The 7,217-nt window shown below is 44.9% G+C and overlaps 1 long non-coding RNA gene across 1 annotated transcript in view; it reads right to left on the reverse strand.

Annotated features, from left to right (window-relative positions):
• Positions 1-3,481, reverse strand: part of LOC106727062 — a 19,878-nt gene extending 16,397 nt beyond the window's left edge. The window contains exons 1-2 of the long non-coding RNA XR_001363212.1: positions 3,466-3,481; positions 923-926 (exon numbers count right to left, since the gene is read on the reverse strand). This is a non-coding gene — a long non-coding RNA (uncharacterized LOC106727062). The remainder of the gene's footprint in view (positions 1-922; positions 927-3,465) is intronic.
• Between the last annotated feature and the right edge of the window lie 3,736 nt (positions 3,482-7,217).

Here is a 7,217-nt window from a genome sequence, read left to right on the forward strand (position 1 = left end):
CAAGTTACATTTCAAGACTTTAATTGAAAGATAATTTTGGAACATTTCCAAGGGCTCGGAGTGGTTCAAGAATTTATTCTCTCTTCTTAAAAGAAATAATTTTGAATTAGGCCAATTTAATATACTTGAAATCATGTGGAAAGCTTTATCCAATAAAAATTAATAACTATATTTTATTTATATACGTATTTTTTAAATGTTTTAACCTGTAAGGGCAGGCAAGGCAGGATTGCTAAATATTTCTTCAGCATTGGAATTTTAAAAACAAAAGCAAGCAATAACCCTCAGGTAGCCTGCCTTTCAGATAGGCTGGGGGAGGGGACAGCATTTGTACCTCCTAGATCAAATATATAAGTTTGCTTACTTTGCTTTTTCAATAAAGATGCCTACTTTAATTACTTAGTAAATTAGCTTTCTACAATATAATCAAGAAATCATATAAATTCAGTTATATGAGAAGCCAACATGTTAAACAATTAATTCTAGTAAAGTCCTCTGAAAGTTACTGAGACCTCCCATAATCCCTCTGTGTATGCAAATGAGTACTAGCTGAAAAGAATGCTGTTTTAAAGTAAAATTTTAAGCTTTATAAAAGGAGAAATTTTTAAATCTCTTCTGCTATTATTTACAGGGTAAACTGAAGGTTATTATTCAGGCATTAAATCTGATCATTAGTAGTCACCATAAATAAAAAGAGAGTCGCTTGAAATGTATGCGGGCTGTCAGCATCTGGAAAACACCAATGCATGTTACTTGGTTTAAAAGAGGAGAAGAAAGTTTTTTAAAAAGAATCTCTCTAAAGGTGGCCTAGAAATTACCCCAGGAAGAAATGAAAGGTGATTTCCTTCAAGTGTCTGGAAAACTGTAGTTAAAAGTTAATGTATTAGGCCTTAAAAAGAAAAGTAAATAATTTGCATCGTACCTCCCTAAACAAAGCTTATGTGGGTATACTCAAAGACTAGTAGCAGAAATTCAATTAGTGTTATTTACTGTCCACACCCAAGGACAAACAAAGTTAGAAAATAAGCCTTATTTCTGACTGATTTAAATTGGCAAACTGAAATAAGTATATATTCAGGGGAACTTTGTTATACTAGGCAGGAACCTATTCCTGGAGCTTTCACTAATTTTTTGCTGATACTTCATCTCATGGTAAAAACTGTTTATCTTGCAATGAATCCAGAGAAGTCATATTTCTGTGCAAAGAATTAAATTAAAAGCTATCAAGGCTGCATTGCAAGGTTTCCAAAAGCTTCTTAATATTATTTAAATAAAAAAGGGGAGATAGTAATCTCCTTAAGTAAATTACATCAAGCCTTAATTACTTAAAAAAAATTTTTTTTTTTACTTAAAAATTTTTTCACTTGTAATGCTGATCGCAAGACACACATGGTGTCAGAATAAGCCAAAGGAAAATAGTTTGGAAAAATGAAAATATCCCGAATCTAGTTTATAGAAAGGATTCCTTTATTAACCTTTGGCTAAGGAATATGTTTGCATATTTCCAGAAAACTCCTACAAGCCCGTGTGGATTTCTGGAACAATGGATCCGAGAGAGGAACTGACCAGACTACTCCAGCCACAGATGGCGGAGGCCCCAAGCAACACGCTGAGGAGACTGAGGAGAAAACGTGCAGAGATGGGGGACGGTAAAGACGCCTTGCCATGCTAGCAGACATCAGCTGTGCGTCGCTGCAGGTTGCCCAGGACAAAGCCAAAGAAGTTCGGACCTGCATTGACATTGCTCACCGTTTCTCCACCATCCAGAACTGGAATATCATTGCTGTCATGTCTCAAGGGACACTAATTGAGAAGGGAACCCATGGAAAACTGTTGGACGGTGATTGGAGAGGGGACTCAAAGAACTGTTGGCTCAGAAAGGAGTTTACTGCAGACTGATTCCTTTAATGCTTGGCAGCAATTTAAAAGGACATGAGTGTGATTGATTTTGTGTGTGTGTGTGTGTGTGTGTGTGTGTGTGTGTGTGTGTGTGTGTTTTAAGACAATTTTCTTTCTTTTTTACACCAAGCAATTTATAGGGCTACTGCTTCTGATTTTTAAATTTATTAAATCAAAGAAGGGGGATATGCTGGGGGCTAAGTTCAGCAGGTCATAATAAATGTGACAAGTCCTCAAAAGGTTGATGGGCTTCTATATTCAGCAGGGCTGAAGATCTGCATATATTATTGCCTTCTGCCAGGCAGCTGAGGGCAATTCCCCTAACTCAGTTGTCGGCAAACTCATTAGTCAACAGAGCCAAATATAAACAGTACAATGATTGAAATTTCTTTTGAGAGCCAAATTTTTTAAACTTAAACTATATAGGTAGGTACATTGTTATTAACCTACCTATATAGTTTAAGTACTGTTTTTATTTGGCGCCTCCCCTGCACTGCGTATCTTGTGGCCCTCCTGTGCGGAGTCTCCCGTCGCCCGACCAACCAACACCCCCCACTTCTTCTAAGGCCACTTCTTCAAAATAGACTCGCCCAGGCCGAAAACCGACTTCTGCGCATGGGCCACGAAGTTTCAATCACACTGTATGTGGGCGCCCGCACGTGGTATTTTGTGGAAGAGCCACACCCAAGGGGCCAAAGAGCCGCATGTTGTTCGCGAGCCTCGGTTTGCCGACCACTGCCCTAACCTGATAATACTTTATTATTTACCAAACCTTACCTTTGATATGTATATGTGCTTTGCTATAGGGCAAAATGTGGGAATAAAAAGCCAGGGGTCCACAGAGCTTAATCACTAGAAGTAAGTTTCCCTCTGGCACCCCAAAATGCCTTCCAAATTCATATTTCTTCTATAGTCTCTTCATTCATTTATGCACAGCCCCTTTTCCAGAATCCTGAACCCTTGTACATGTGGGAAAGACCCCAGGAGTCACCCAGTAGGAGAGTGTGTCTGGATCTGGCCCTACAGCGAGGGGCATTTAGGAAATGCATTCTAACTGGGCATAGAAATCAGGGCAGAAGGGAAGAAAGCAGAAACATCTGAAGATGCAGACCGGGGCCCCACCTCTCACCTGACCTCCAATGTTGGCCACTGAGTTTGCTAGCCCTGTCTTAGAGACACCAGCAGAGGGCAGCATGAAGCCACTGCTCCTGCTGCCCAGCTAAGCCCAATTACCCAAGAAAGGAAGCTGTGCCCAGAGCCATATTCCAAAATAAGTCTCACAGCTTCCCTCTTGGTTCCAGCTTGGAGCTGAGTCAAGCTCCAGAGAAGTTGTGGGGTCACACATTTTTGGGAAGGACTGCAGTTCCTTCGTTTATTTGTTTATTCATTTATTCACTCAACAGTTATTGAGAGTGAGGTGGTCCCCAGCCCTATTATAGGCCCTGGGACTTCATTGTATGACTCAGGTGATCATACTAATCACAGTAACACCAAGAAGGAATGCTTGCACGGCATTCATCAGGGCCTTTGCTCTTCTGGCTGCCTTACTTGTGCCAGTCCATTTACTCCTCACAGCCCTGTGAGGGGGGCACTATTCATAGCCCATGTTTACCAAGAAGAGAACCAATGCCCAGAGTGTGTGTGACTTGCTCAGGACCTCAGCTGCATGGGGTGTGAACACAGGCAGTCTAGTCTGGCTCCAGTGTCCTCTTTTAAAAATATATATATATATATTTTGATTGATTTCAGAGAGGAAGGGAAAAGGAGAGAGAGATAGAAACATCAGTGATGAGAGAGAATCATTGATTGGCTGCCTTCTGCATGCTCCCCACAGGGAATCAAGCCTGCAACCCAGGCATGTGCCCTTGACTGGAATGGAACCTTGAACCCTTCTCTCTGCAGGCCAACACTCTATCCACTGAGCCAAACCAGCTAGGGCTCCAGCGTCCTTTTAATGACTTTGCTACACTGACAAAATCCAACAAGTAAATGGTTAGGATGATTTCAGATGTCCACAACTACCAATAAGAAAATAAACCTGGGTGTTGTAATGGGGACTGGGGTTGGAGTAGCCTTACATCCAATGGTCAGACAAAGGCTTTGAAGGGGAGGTCAATGGTGACAATAAGAGCCAGAACCTGCAGGAGGGGGATCATGTTATCACCCACACAATCTCTGTTGAGCCCAGGGGTCCTGGTGCTCAGCTCAAGGGCATCTGTGGAGACTTTGTCCATGACCAACCATGCATGTACCTCACTCAGAGCCCCTGACACCAACCCAAGCCAATGCTGCTCCGTGAGGGGTGTGCATAGTAAGGCACCTGGATATAGGCTGGGGGTGGGGGGTGGGAGGTAGGGCCTGAGGCTAATAACAGCAGGATGCTGGGAATTTCAAGCACTGGGTCTCCTGGTTTCTATACAGAAACTCACACACTCACACATGCACAAAGACCCCAAATTCATGTGCACACAATTCCCCACTCAGGGGTGCACCTGCACAGTGCCTCACCTTCTCCCACATTCGGCAGAGATGTTCCAGACCCAAGCCCATTGCCTGAAGCCAGGAGGCAGTCAGACCCTGGAAATGCAGAGGGAAGGATTTGGGTCAGCAGTTGTGTTTTACTCGTGGGACATGAGCAGTTGAAGGAGATTCTAAAGGGCTACACGGATGTAGAAGCCCTGGCCCCACGGCTTCTGGTTCTCCTTGTGGAGGTAAAAGGGAGGCAGAGAGCTGCTAGGATGGTTGTATTTCCTTGAGCAGTGGTTTCCAAAACTGGCCAAACATCTGGATCGCCTAGGGACCTCACAACAGTGAAGTACTGAGCTTTTGATGCACTGGGACCAGAGTGGAACCAACTTGACCCTATGACTCTGCCAAGCCTTCCAGGTAGCTCTGCTGGCACTCCTCTGAAGAGCCACATGAGGTGGCACTCAGGGTTACAAAGACAACATCACTTTGCAAAGTTCACTTCCCAACATCCCCATGTTGACATTCGGTCACTTCCTGGTTAATGGGTATGAATTCCTGATTCTTGGCAAATTCTAATGCACAGGTCAGTTACACAATTATGACAAACAACCTTCCAGGTCAGAGGCCCTCTGCCACCTGCAAATACAAGTCCAGCTCTGACTGTGACCCGCACAGGTGGATCTCTGAGGGCCACACAGAGGGAAGCAGGTGGCCTGGGGCACAAAGGAGGGCTGAGGAATGCAAATGCTAGGCCATTAGCCAGTACCCCACGTCCCCATCCTCTGGCGTGGGAATGGCTGAGAGTGAGAACAGCAGAGCCCTAGGGCTCCACAGAAAGATGATCCTGCAGGAATGAGGCCCTGCAATTCTAGAAGCAGAGCCAGCTGGAGCCGGGCCTTGAACACTGCAAGCTTTGGTAGCTGTTTCACCTCTTGTTGTGGAAGCAAATCACACTGGCTGGGTCTAAACTTCCTCAGGAGACCGTTGACTTACATATAGTTTAAATTCAAGGTTCCCATCTTGAGAGCAAGGTGGACTCGCCATTCTAACTTTCTCGGTCTGGCTTTCTATGGACTTGAGAAACAGGTGATCCGTGTTCAGGCCACAATGACTTTGGACAAAATGGCAGGTAACAAAGACTGAAAAGTTCTGAGATCCTGCAGTGTTTGCTCCTGAAATGGGCCCCACGGATCTGAATCTGTGTGACCATTGACTCCTCCAGCTTTAGCAGGGAGAAGCCTTGACAGAGCAATTTAGATAGAGATTGAGGCCCAGGGAGCTCACATGCCACTCAGTGCATTAGGCAGGGAGATGCTTGCCAACCTTGCATTTCCCACCAACCTACTGCCTCTCCTCCAGCCTCAACATGGCACAGACACCCAGGCCTGGTTCTCCCTTGGGCACAACCCTGGAGTCAGAGCCCAGGCTCCACAGAGGTCTCAGCACCAGCCTCCTGTAATGGAATGCGCTGAGCCATGACCTTCAGGTTCTCACTCTTTGCAAGAGGCAGCAGAGAAAACTGCAGCTCATATAGGCCTGCCATTTCTTGTTCCAAAAGCCAGCCTGGGGAGAGATACAGCAAACAGCGGGGCTCAAGAGGTTGCTCAGTCCTCCCCATTCCTGACGTCCAAGGGGAATGTGCTGCTTAAGGCCCAAAGGCCTGTCCTTGGAGCCCCTGGTTTCATTAGGTCCCCTGTGCAAGAAATGTCGTCATCCTATATCCCTGGGTGAAGGGAACTGCCTGCCCTTAGCCTGCGAGGAAGTGAGAGAGGCTGTCTGGAGAGTTTCCTTGAATCCATATGTCCCTGTTGTTCCAGGTCCTGGGAAGCCTGGATGAACTGCAGTTACTATCTTTAGACCCTCATGAGAATCCTGTATCTTTAGATTTATGCCACCTTCACAAGATGGGTCCCCCTATTGTTGATAAGAATTGAAAAGTGAATTTCAGGGAGGTGGTGGCCTCAATCCTAGATCGAGGCAGAATGGTGACAGGTAGATGCATTTAGAGAGAGGAGCTCTGAACAGAGTATCAGGTGCGAGTTCAAGGGAAGAACAGGCAGAGCAGAAGGCAGGAAGGGGAATGGAAGAATTTGAGCTTGTCCTGTAGATTTTTACTGTTTCTCTGACTAGGGGGCGACCACTACATATGGGGAAACAATCCATGTAAAGTACATGACTGTCTTCTACAATGTTATATCTAAAGATACTGTCCTTTATGCACAGTATAAACATGAACACATTCACCTCAAGGTAGAACACTACCCCACCGCCACTTACAGAAAATAGAAATAATTATATAATGGTTACCTCTTCGTTTTCTCCTTGTTTTCTTCTCTGTGAGAAAATCTAGGCCTTAACTTTCGTCCTTGGTTGCAAAAATCTTCATTGCTGAGTCATTGTATGTGTATCTTTCTTCTTAATAGTTTCTGTTCTTTCCTTTTTCTATTTGCCTTAATGATTGGTTTTATAGGTACCTCTAAACTTGAAGTAGTCTCCACTCCTCTGGTAAGCAGAATGGACTTTAATTGAAAATAGAGAATTGTTCTGCTCAACATCATGGAATTACTCTTGGCATTGCCCCCAGGTGCAGTGCCTGAAGGAGAGTCTCCTGGGATTGAAAACACAGTGATGTGACAGCCTAGGTGTGCTAGAGGCCAGGTCCTGCCCTGTCACCCCTACTTTGCCAGCCTTCAGCATTTCTCGGGCCACCTCTCACCCCTGCTACAGTCCTGCAGGAGGAGGCACCTGGGAGAGGCCTCTCCCTACATTCATTTGTCAGATCTGATCCATGCATCCCTGTGGTAACTTTTTGGGATATACCCATTCAACAAATACTCATCCAGCATGTC

This window comes from Myotis brandtii, unplaced genomic scaffold (assembly GCF_000412655.1).
Source record: "Myotis brandtii unplaced genomic scaffold, ASM41265v1 scaffold356, whole genome shotgun sequence".
Classification (NCBI taxonomy): domain Eukaryota; kingdom Metazoa; phylum Chordata; class Mammalia; order Chiroptera; family Vespertilionidae; genus Myotis; species Myotis brandtii.